Source organism: Mustela nigripes, chromosome 3 (assembly GCF_022355385.1).
Source record: "Mustela nigripes isolate SB6536 chromosome 3, MUSNIG.SB6536, whole genome shotgun sequence".
Taxonomy (NCBI): domain Eukaryota; kingdom Metazoa; phylum Chordata; class Mammalia; order Carnivora; family Mustelidae; genus Mustela; species Mustela nigripes.
This window is the reverse complement of record NC_081559.1, coordinates 164,961,136-164,974,337: the sequence shown is the minus strand read 5'-3', so window position 1 is coordinate 164,974,337 and position 13,202 is coordinate 164,961,136.

Sequence of the window (13,202 nt, the reverse complement as noted above, 5' to 3'; positions counted from 1 at the left end):
ATGGCACTGTATTTGACAATGTACCAGATTAAAGTAATTTTAGCTTCAAAATATCTGTGTTAGATATGATCTTGTTCTCATAGCTTAGCAGAATGTTCATATCTCTCATTTGATATGATGCTTTCCTTACAGGTGTTAATATATGCTATGATCATTTTGTAGAGTCTCCCTAGAAAACTTAGTGGCTAAATATAATTATATGCATGTTATCAATACAGAAAATGTATACAAAGAAACACATATTTTGTAATAAACTAAAAAATGAATACTGACTGTCACAATATCAACAATATTCTTAATATCTTCTTAAGATAATAATCTTCACAAATGGGTAAATGAAACAGGGTAGCAAGATAGAAATGGAAGTTGTCGTAGTTTTCTAGGGATGCCATAACAAAATATCAGAAACCGAGTAGTTTAAGCAACACAAATTTATTTTCTCAAAATTCTGGAAGGTAGAAGTCCATAATTAAAGTGCAAGCAAGTTGGATTTCTTTTGAGGTCTCTCTCCTTAGATTGCAGATGCCCACCTTCTTCCTGTGTCATCGTATAGTCTTCCTTCTGTGTGTATCTAACCTCTCTTCTTACAACACCAGTTATGTTGGATTAGGGATCACCGGAATAACCTCATTTTAACTCAATTATCTCTTTAAAGGTCCTATCTCTAAATAAAGTCACATTCTGAGGCTCTAGGGCATTAGAACTTCAATATATATATTTTGGGAGAGACACAATTCAACTTATAACAGAGGGATACTCTGATATCTTCCTAGTGAATAATAAAAACACTACTTTGAGACAAGGACAGGAGGGGAGTCAAAATGGTGGAGAAGTAGCAGGCTGAGACTACATCAGGCAGCAGATCAGCTAGATAGCTTATGTAAAGATTGCAAACACCTACAAATCCAATGGGAGATCGAAGAGAAGAAGAACAGCAATTCTAGAAATAGAAAATCAACCACTTTCTGAAAGGTAGGACTGGCAGAGAAGTGAATCCAAAGCGAGGGGAAGATAGACCGTGGGGGGAGGGGTTGGCTCCTGGCAAGCAGCGGAGCAACGGAGCACTAAATCAGGACTTTTAAAAGTCTGTTCCACTGAGGAACATCACTCCAGAGGCTAAACCGGGGTGAAGCCCACTCGGGAGCAGCATGGCCTCAAGTCCCGCAGGGTCACAGAAGGATCGGGGGTGTCTGAGTGTCGCAGAGCTTGCAGGTATTAGAACGGGGAGGCTGGCTACAGAGACAGAGCCGACAGTAAGATCACAGCTCGGGGTTACCTTGAACTGATCGCAGGCTCTGTGAGCTCGGAGCGTGCCTGGAGGCCAGGGAGATGGGAGTAATTGGAAACTATTCTCTGAGGGGTGGGGCCCCGAGCTCTCAGCTCTTCCAGGCCGGACACTGGGAGGCCGCCATTTGTATTCCCGTCCTCCAGAACTCTGCGGAAAGCATTCAGGGAACAAAAGCTCCCGAAAGCGAACAAGAGCTGATTACTCAGCCCAGCACCTGCTAAGGGCGGTGCAATTCCGCCTGGGGGCAAAGACACTTGAGAATCACTACAACAGACCCCTCCCCCAGAAGATCAACAAGAAATCCAGCCAGGACCAAGTTCACTTACCAAAGAGTGCAGGTTCAATACCAAGGAGAGCAGCGGAATTCCAGAGGAGGAGAAAGCAAAGCATGGAACTCATGGCTTTCTCCCCATGATTATTTAGTCTTGCAGTTAATTTAATTTTTTTTTCTTCTTCTGCTAAAATTTTATTTAACTTTTCTCGTTTTCTTTTTTAATGTTTTTTAACTAGTTTATCTTATATATATATATATATTTTCTTTTTTATATTTTTTCTTTATTTGTTTTCTTTTTAATTTTTCCTTTTTTTTTTTTTTTTTTTTTTTGCTGAACTTCTTTTTACCCCCTTTCTCTATGCCATGATTAGGGATCTCTTCTGATTTGGTTAAAGTGTATTTTCCTGGGGTCTTTGCCACCCTTTTAGTATTTTACTTGCTCCTTCATATACTCCTATCTGGACAAAATGACAAGGCGGAAAAATTCACCACTTTAAAAAAAAAAAACAAAACAAAACAAGAGGCAGTACTGAAGGCTAGGGACCTAATCAATACAGACATTGGTAATATGTTAGATCTAGAGTTCAGAATGACGATTCTCAAGGTTCTAGTTGGGCACAAAAAAGGCATGGAAGATATTAGTGAAATCCTCTTGGGAGATATAAAAGCCCTTTCTGGAGAAATAAAAGAACTAAGATCTAACCAAGTTGAAATCAAGAAAGCTATTAATGAGGTGCAATAAAAAATGGAGGCTCTCACTGCTAGGACAAATGAGGCAGAAGAAAGAATTAGGAATATAGAAGACCAAATGGCAGAGAATAAAGAAGCTGAGCAAAAGAGGGACAAACAGCTACTGGACCATGAGGGGAGAATTTGAGAGATAAGTGACACTGTAAGACGAAACAACATTAGAATAATTGGGATTCCAGAAGAAGAAGAAAGAGAGAGGGAAGCAGAAGGTATATTGGAGAGAATTATTGTAGAGAATTTCCCTAATATGGTAAAGGGAAAGCATCAAAATCCCAGAGGTGCAGAGAACGCCCCTCAAAATCAACAGGAATAGGCCCACACCCTGTCACCTAATAATAAAATTTACAAGTCTCAATGACAAAGAGAAAATCCTGAAAGCAGCCCAGGAAAAGAAGTCTGTAACATACAATGGTAAAAATATTAGATTGGCAGACTTATTCACAGAGACCGGCAGGCCAGAAAAAGCTGGCATGATATTTTCAGAGCACTAACCCAGAAAAACATGCAGCCAAGAATACAATATCCAGCTAGGCTATCATTGAAAATAGAAGGAGAGATAAAAAGCTTTCAGGACAAACAAAAACTGAAAGAATTTGCAAACACCAAACCAGCTCTACAGGAAATATTGAAAGGGGTCCTCTAAGTAAAGAGAGAGCCTAAAAGTAGTAGATCAGAAAGGAATAGAGACCATATACAGTAACAGTCACCTTACAGGCAATACAAAGGCACTAAATTCATATCTCTCAATAGTTACCCTGAATGTTAATGGGCTAAATGCCCCAATCAAAAGACACAGGGTATCAGAATGTATAAAAAAACAAAAACCAAAAAACCATCTATATGTTGCCTACAAAAAACTCATTTTAGACCCGAAGACACCTCCAGATTTAAAAAGTGAGAGCATGGAAAACAATTTACCATGCTAATGGACAAGAGAATAAAGCAGGGGTGGCAATCTTTATATCAGATCAAATAGACTTTAAGCCAAAGACTATAATAAGAGATGAGGAAGGACACTATATCATACTCAAAGGGTTGGTCCAACAAGAAGATCTAACAATTTTAAATATCTATGCCCCTAAGATGGGAGCAGCCAACTATATAAACCAATTAATAACAAAATCAAAGAAACACATTGACAATAATACAATAATAGTAGGAGACTTTAACACTCCCCTAACTGAAATGGACAGATCATCCAAGCAAAAGATCAACAAGGAAATAAAAGCCTTAAATGACACACTGGACCAGATGAACATCACAGATATATTCAGAACATTTTATCCCAAAGCAACTGAATACACATTCTTCTCCAGTGCACATGGAACAGTCTCCAGAATAGATCACATCCTGGGTCCTAAATCAGGTCTCAACCAGTATCAAAAGATTGGGACCATTCCCTGCATATTTTCAGACCACAATGCTCTGAAGCTAGAACTCATTCACAAGAGGAAATTAGAAAGAACCCAAATACGTGGAGACTAAACAGCATCCTTTTAAAGAATGAATGGGTCAACCAGGAAATTAAAGAACAATTGAAAAAATTCATGGAAACAAATGATAATGAAAACACAGCAGTTCAAAATCTGTGGGACACAGCAAAGGCAGGCCTGGGAAGAAAATATTTAGCGGTACAGGCCTTTCTCAAGAAACAAGAAAGATCTCAAATACACAACCTAACCCTACACCTAAAGGAACTGAAGAAAGAATAAGAAAGAAAGACTAAACTCAGCAGGAGAAGAAAATCCATAAAGATCAGAGCAGAAAACAATGAAATAGAAACCAAAAAAACAATAGAGCAAATCAATGAAACTAGGAGCTGGTTCTTTGAAAGAATTAATAAGATTGATAAACCCCTCGTGAGACTTATCAAAAAGAAAAGAGAAAGGACCCAAATAAATAAAATAATGAATGAAAGAGGAGAGATTACAACTAATACAAAAGAAATACAAACAATTATAAGAACATACTATGAGCGACTCTACACAAACAAATTTGACAATCTCGAAGAAATGGATGCATTCCTAGAAACATATAAACTACCAAAACTGAACCAGGAAGAAATAGAAAACCTGAACAGACCATAACCAGTAAGGAGATTGAAACAGTCATCAAAGATCTCCAAACGAACAAAAGTCCAGGGCCAGACGGCTTCCCAGGAAAATTCTACCAAACATTTAAAGAACTAATTCCTATTCTCCTGAAACTGTTCCAAAAGATATAAATGGAAGAAAAACTTCCAAACTCATTTTATGAGGCAAGCATCACCTTGATCCCAAAACCAAACAAGGATCCCATCAAAAAAGAGAACTACAGACCAATATCCTTGATGAACACAGATGCGAAAATTCTCACCAAAATACTAGCCAATAGGATCCAACAGTACATTAAAAAGATTATTCACCATGACCAAGTGGGATTTATTCCAGGGCTGCAAGGTTGGTTCAACATCCACATATCAATCAATGTGATACAACATATTAATAAAAGAAAGAACAAGAACCATATGATACTCTCAATAGATGCTGAAAAAGCATTTGACAAAGAAGAGCATCCCTTCCTGATCAAAACTCTTCAAAGTGTAGGGATAGAGGACACATACCTCAATATTATCAAAGCCATCTATGAAAAACCCACCGCAAATATCATTCTCAATGGAGAAAAACTGAAAGCTTTTCCGCTAAGGTCAGGAACACGGCAGGGATGTCCATTATCACCACTGCTATTCAACATAGTACTAGAAGTCCTAGCCTCAGCAATCAGACAACAAAAGGAAATTAAAGACATCCAAATTGGCAAAGAAGAAGTCAAACTATCACTCTTTGCAGATGATATGATACTATATGTGGAAAACCCAAAAGACTCTACTCCAAAACTGCTAGAACTTGTACAGGAATTCAGTGAAGTGTCAGGATATAAAATCAATGCACAGAAATCAGTTGCATTTCTCTACACCAACAGCAAGACAGAAGAAAGAGAAATTAAGGAGTCAATCCCATTTAGGATTGCACCCAAAACTATAAGATACCTAAGAATAAACCTAACCAAAGAGGCAAAGAATCTATACTCAGAAAACTATAAAGTACTCATGAAAGAAATTGAGGAAGACACAAAGAAATGGAAAATGTTCCATGCTCCTGGATTGGAAGAACAAATACTGTGAAAATGTCTATGCTAACTAAAGCAATCTATACATTTAATGCAATTCCTATCAAAATATCATCCTTTTTTTTTTTTTTCAAAGAAATGGAACAAATAATCCTAAAATTTATATAGAACCAGAAAAGACCTCGAATAGCCCAAGGAATATTGAAGAAGAAAGCCAAAGTTGGTGGCATCACAATTCCAGACTTCAAGCTCTATTACAAAGCTGTCATCATCTAGACAGCATGGTACTGGCACAAAAACAGACACGTAGATCAATGGAAGAGAATAGAGAGCCCAGAAATAGACCCTCAACTCTATGGTCAACTAACCTTTGACAAAGCAGGAAAGAATGTCCAATGGAAAAAAGATGTCTCTTCAATAAATGGTGTTGGGAAAATTGGACAGCCACATGTGGAAAAATGAAATTGGACCATTTCCTTACACCACACACGAAAATAGACTCAAAATGGATGAAGTACCTCAATACGAGAAAGAAATCCATCAAAATCCTTGAGGAGAACACAGGCAGCAACCTCTTCGACCTCAGTCACAGCAACATCTTCCTAGGAAATCGCCAAAGTCAAGGGAAGAAAGAGCAAAAATGAACTATTGGGATTTCATCAAGATCAAAAGCTTTTGCACAGCAAAGAAAACAAAACCAAAAGACAACTGACAGAATGGGAGAAGATATTTGCAAACGACATATTAGATAAAGGGCTAGTATCTAAAATCTATAAAGAACTTAGCAAACTCAACACCCAAAGAACAAATAATCAAATCAAGAAATGGACAGAAGACATGAAAAGACATTTCTGCAAAGAAGACATCCAGATGGCCAAGAGACACATGAAAAGGTGCTCCACATCACTCGGCATAAGGGAAATACAAATCAAAACCACAATGAGATATCACCTCACACCAGTCAGAATGGCTAAAATTAACAAGTCAGGACATGACAGATGCTGGCAAGGATGCTGAAAGAAGGGGAACCCTCCTACACTGTTGGTGGGAATGCAAGCTGGTGCAGCCACTCTGGAAAACAGCATGGAGGTTCCTCAAAAAGTTGAAAATAGAGCTACCTTATAACCCAGGAATTGCACTACTGGGTATTTACACTAAAGATACAATGTAGTGATCCAAAGGGGCACAGGCACCCGAATGTTTATAGCAGCAATGTCTACAATAGCCAAACTATGGAAAGAACCTAGATGTTCATCAACAGATGAATGGATAAAGAAGATGTGGTATATATACACACAATGGAATACTATGCAGCCATCAAAAGAAATGAAATCTTGCCATTTGCAATGACATGGATGAAACTAGAGGGTATCATGCTTAGTGAAATAAATCAATCAGTGAAAGATAACTATCATATGATCTCCCTGATATGAGAAAGTAGAGATGCAACATGGGGGGTTAAGGTGGTAGGAGAAGAATAAATGAAACAAGATGGGATTTGGAGGGAGACAAACCATAAATAACTCTTAATGTCACAAAACAAACTGAGGGTTGCTGGGGGGAGGGGGGTTGGGAGAAGGGGGTGGGGTTATGGACATTGGGGAGGGTATGTGCTATGGTGAGGACTGTGAAGTGTGTAAACTTGGCGGTTCAAAGACCTGTACCCCTGAGGATAAAAATATATGTTTATAAAAGTAATTAAAAAGTCAAGGACAAAGAAAGAAAAAACACTACTATGGTTAGTGCCAATTAATTCTTCCTATTTTGGGGGTGTGATTTCCTAATCACAATTGTCAGTATGTTATTTGAGAAAATAAAAAAGTAAAAAAATCTTACTAGAAGTCAAAATTTCTACCCTCAAAAGAAAACATACCAGAAAGTAGTTAAAATTTGCAAAATGCAAAACCTTTCTCCTAAATGTCAGTCAAGTACTCTACAATCCATCTCATACTAGATAGTAAATAATTTTGACAAATTGTGGAAGATCAGTTTTGGTAAAGGAAATGGTAATTTTTTTCCCTATTGACTTTTATTATAAAAGTAGTGATGTGTCCCATGGGCATCACTGAAAGAGTTTCAGGACCAGTCATCACATATCTGTTGCTTTTGGATCAGTTCCATCTGCCAACCCTTCAAATAAGCAAGTGATAAGTAGTAGTGACCCATGTGGCTCCTACATTGCATAGGGATTACAGATATGTTTGGCTTTGCAATTAACACATTGTACAGTAGCTCTTCCTGAAATTTGTGATTGGGACTACACAGGCCTAATTATTTCCTAATTCATCTGCACTTCTCACTTTGACTGGGGTTTGGCAAAGAACTTGTAGTATAATTTAAATTTAACATTGGGTTTTTTGATAGCATGAGGTAGTTATAAAGAAGAAGGAGGGATGACTATTTTTAAATGTCATAAGGCAGAGGTTATTGTTAATCATGTGTATTAAATCATAGACCACTTTGAAGAATTCATGAAAATTATAGAAGTTCATTTACCCATAATATAATCACACAAAATTTTACAACATATTTTAAAGAGTTTACAGATTTTTTTATACATTAGTAGACTTTAGTTTAAAAATGTCTTTAATTAAAAAAAAAACAGAGCGGTGTGCATGGGTGGCTCAGTTGGTTAGGCATCTGACTCTTGATTTCAGCTCAGGTCATGATCTCAGAGTCATGAGATAGAGCCTCAAGTTGGGATCTGTGCCCAACTCTCTCTCCCTTTCCCTCTGCCCCTCTCTCTTCCTCCCCCTCTGCCCACTCACTCTCTTTCTCTCCCTATAATAATAATAATAATAATAATAATAATAATAATAATAATAAAATTAAAGGCTTGGAGATACCACACTCACCTCAGGGGCACAGAGTTAAAAAGAACCTAACTTACAGTTAGATTAACACCAACTTCCACACTGATGACCAAGAAAATGGTAAAAAGTATGTTTTGTCTCAAAGCAAAAAAACCATTTATTTTAGTCTCTACTTCTATATAAAATGTCTGGCTTTCAACATAAAATTACAAGGGATACAAAAGGTTAAAAACAATTCACAAGGAACAAAGCAATCATCCAAACCAAACTCAGATATGACACAGATGTTAGAACTATCTGAAAGGGTATTTCCAAATAACTATGATTAATATGTTAAAGGATCTGATGGCAAAGGTGAACAACATGCAAGATCAGATGGGCAATTTCATAGAGCAATTAAAAGTAGAAAAATTAAACATAAATACTAGGCATGCATAACACAGTAACAGAGTTGAGGAATATCTTCTATCAGCTGATAGGTGGACTCAACACAGCCAAATAAATGATAATTAAATTTAGTTAGATATATAACAATTACTCAAACTGAAGCAGAAAAAGAAAAAACAGTGGGGGAAAAAAAAAACCATCAGGAAATATCCAAAAGCTATTTTCTATTTGTTCAACTATTCTTAGTTTCAGTTTAAATATTTTAATGTCCTTAAAGATTTAATTCATGCATTTTCTAGAAGTGTATATTTTTTCAGATATTTGGATATTTTCAAATAACTTTCTGTTATTGGTTTCTAGTTTTATTCCAATAAGTCCAAGGATATACTTTATATTATTTTTATTCTCTTAAGTTTTATAAGGTTTGTTTACAGTCCAGAATATGGTCTATATTGCTGAATTTTCCTTGTATATTTGAGAAGAATGTGTATTCTACTGTTGTTGGATGGATTGTTCTAGAAATGAGTGTCAGGTCAAACTGAAGGTCCTGTTCAAATCAGTTACATCCTTCCTTATCTCTACATACTTCTCTTTCATTTATTGAAAAGGATGTTATTGTCTCCAATCCACATACTGACCCCGAATATTTGAAAAACACATACCTGATAAATAAATAACTTGTATTTATAATGTACAAAGAATTTTCAAATTCAACAATAATAAAACAAAAACCCCATTTTTTAAAAAGAGTAAAACATATGAACATACATTTCACCAAAGAAGAGATAGAGAGGACAAATGAGCATATGAAAAGATATTTCAACTTATTAGTCATTAGATAAATGCAAAATAAAATCACAATGAGTCATCACTTACTCATCTATTAGAATAGTGTCAATAATATTAAAAGGTATAATACTATATAGCCAACAGTCTTGGTATTTACCCAGGTGAATTGAAACATATATTCACACACAAAAACTTGTATGTGAATATTTATAGCAGCCCTATTCATAATGTTCAAAAACTGGAAACAACCCAAATTTCATTTAACAGAAGAATGGATAAACAAACTGTGGTGTGTCTATGTAATAGAATACTACTTGGAAATAAAAATAAATTTTGATCCATGTAATAATAAGAATGAAACTTAAACATTTTTCAAAATGAAAAAAAACAAAATCAAAAGCTATATATTATATAATTCCACTCATAAGACATTCTTGAAAAGACAACCTAAAAAGATAGGAATTGGGGCACCTCAGTGGCTCAGTCAATTAAGCATCTACCTTTGACTCAGGTCATGAAGAGTTCCACTTTGGGCTCCCTGTTCAGTGGAGAGACTGTTTCTCCTTCTCCCTCTGTCTCTCCCCATGTTTCTGCTCGCTCTCTCTCTGTGTCAAATAAATAAATAAATAAATAAATATTAAAAAAAAATTTTAAAGTAAAAGGATAGGAACCAGATCAGGGTTGAGAATGGAGAAAGTACTGACTACAAAGGAACAGCATAAAAGAATTTTGGGTGCTATAGAACCATCCTGTGTTTGGTAAATACTAAACTTTATGTATTTATCAAAACCCATAGAAATAAATATCATAATGAATTTACTGTGGGCAAAATTTTTATATCAACCACAGTGTCAGGGAACCCAAAAATGGAATACACAGCATGACAATCACACTGTATAAAATGTTAATATTAGAGGAAGTTGGATGAAGATTATTTGGGTATTCTGTGTACTATCTTGCAGCCTTAAAAGTATAAAAAATCTTTCAAATGTAAAAATAAATAAAATTATATAAAAATTAAAAGTAAAAAAAAAATTAAAACCTGGTTGTATCACTATTACTTAATACAACACCACTTTAACACACACACACACACACACACACACACGCACAAAGATAAAATCTCATAACAAATCAAAGTTCCTAAAATTTACTAAATGTAATGTTTAAAACACAAAAACTTTGGGCAGTTAGTTAGAGCTCCAAATGTATCTTTTCCCCTGTCCTTTCCTGACACATTTTAAATAGATATTTAAGGGGCATCTGTCTAGGAGGTGCTCAGGAAAGATTTCTGAATGAATAAATGAGTTAACAAATATTAAAAATCAACTGGTCATCTTCCCTTTAGTCCCAATGACTTTTAATTTCACAGTTTCAGTTAATAAAACTTTATTTTCTCAGCACCCCAGGCTCAAAATCTTTGCGTCTTTTTTAACTCCATGCTTTTCTCTCAGCATTTCTCCCTACCCTATACCCATCAAGTCAGTCACCAACCATGCCCTTTCTATCCCTGTTTTTCATTTGCTACTCCTTATCACAATAGTTAAGGCTGCCGTAAATTTTCATGTTTGTGATTTCAATATGACTTCTAATACCGCCCTTTCATAAAATGGCTGCCAGATAAACCTTTCTTACTCTGATGGCGGCATAATGATGCTCCCTAACTTTCAGTGATTCACCATTTCCTACTAAATAAACTGTAACTTCGTTAGGGCAGTTAGTGGCTTCAACTCTTTTCCAGCACAGGCAAGCTGAACTGTTCATTATTTCCCAAGGACAGTATCAATTTTCAGTTTTCATGCCATTGTTATTACTATTCCTTCCACCAGGAAGTGCTGTTCCTCTCTATTCATAGGAATCTAACCACCTTAGTTCCCATTTCATGTTCTTCATAAAGCTTTGCCTGATTCCCTGAAAAATGGATGAAACTTCCATCCCCTCCAAAATCCCATACTATTTTGTATAAACATCTCTTATGGATTTCATTAAATTTTTACCTTGTATTATGATTATTTGACCATCTTACCTATTGCCTCTTTCTATATTGTAAATAAAATGGAAAGAAGGGCTGTGATTCACCTCTATTTTTAATGTTCCTTACTAGACCAAGAAAAGTGTCTGACATATGGCCATTAAACAATAAATAGTAACCTAATTAGTTAATCTAATGTCAACATATGAATAAGTCAATGTTGAGTAGGTTGTGACGAAGGGGGAAGTAAAGTTGTACTAGAGTTTTATTTCTAAAAAATAAGTTGTTCCTTTTCTTCTATAAAGAAGACTACTGGAGAAGAAAACTAGTTTAATAGCAAAGAACACCAATGCTTAGTCACAATGTCTGCTGGCCCCTGGTCCCACTATTTTAGTCACAGGCACAAAGGTGACTGTATAAGGTTCTTCAAGAAGCTTCTATGACAACAAAAGGTGACAGCCAGTCTCCTTCTGTCCTTCAAGCTGACTTTGTGAGCTCTGGCAATGGCTATCTTGATTCTAAGAATAGAAGATCTTCCATCAGTTTCCATGTACTGAAAGAAAAAAAGTATTATTAAGACACTTGCTTTATCTCTTTTACATAAAAGGAACTAGACTATACAGGAAGAACACGGGAGAATTTACCTCAGATAACAGCAGTGTCAGTAAAAAGCACCTGCTGACCCATACAAAACTAAGACTTCGCATGACACATACATTAAAGATACACATCAAGTTAAATTCTAATTCTCCAAATGACACTTTTCTTTATTAAGCATGACTGAAAGCAAGAGACCATGAGTGACAGGTAGTTTCCTACTCAGCCATTAAGTGAAGGATATTATGGCTGAAGCATTTTTTAAACATCACATCAAAAGTCCCAAACAAAGCACGCTGGTATTCTTTTTCTTTCTCTTAAAAGAGCAAGTTTTTCTTAGTGCTATTTTCCTCCTGTAAAATAGTTTGCATATGTACACAAAATTATTAGAAAATGTTTCACTTAGCTGGACACATATTGCCTAAAATCATTCACCAACATAAGAAAGATGAAGTACCCTTGGTTGCTTCTGCTACTTCATTCGTAGGACACATCAACACAGGAAAAACTAACCTTATTCATCTGGTAGCTAGTGTTAGAGAAGAACCCAATGTTCAAACAACAACCTACCTGTATGTTATTCGCTTTGGTCTGTAAAATGTTGGATTTGGGGCACCTGGGTGACTCAGTCGGTTGAGCGTCTGCCTTTGCCTCAGGTCATGATCCTGGGGTCCTGGGATGGAGCCCCACACCCGGCTCCATGCTAAGCAGGGATCCTGCTTCTCCCTCTCCCTCTGGTGCTCCCTCTGTTTGTGCTTGCTCTCGCACTCTCTCTCTGTCAAATAAATAAATAAAATCTAAAAAATAATTTTAATAACAAGTACAAATAAATAAATAAATAAAATGCTGGATCTAACATTTCCATACTCACCTCTTACTACTTTCATTTCCCTTCAGATAAATGACAACAGTGAAGGGGTACCTGGGTGGCTCAGTGGGTTAAGTCTCTGCCTTCAGCTCAGGTCATGATCTCAGGGTCCTGGGATCGAGCCCCACATCATGTTCTCTGCTCAGCAGGGAGCCTGCTTCTTCCTCTCTCTCTGTTGCCTATCTGCCTACTTGTGATCTCTGTCTGTCCAGTAAATAAAAAATAAGTAAATAAAATAAAAAAATTTTAAAATGACAACAGTGGACTTCTTAAAAATTCAACTGTTTATGGCAATACATTGGCTATAGATTCTATGGAGAGACAAACTGTTCAGAATTCATTGGTATCATTTAGGT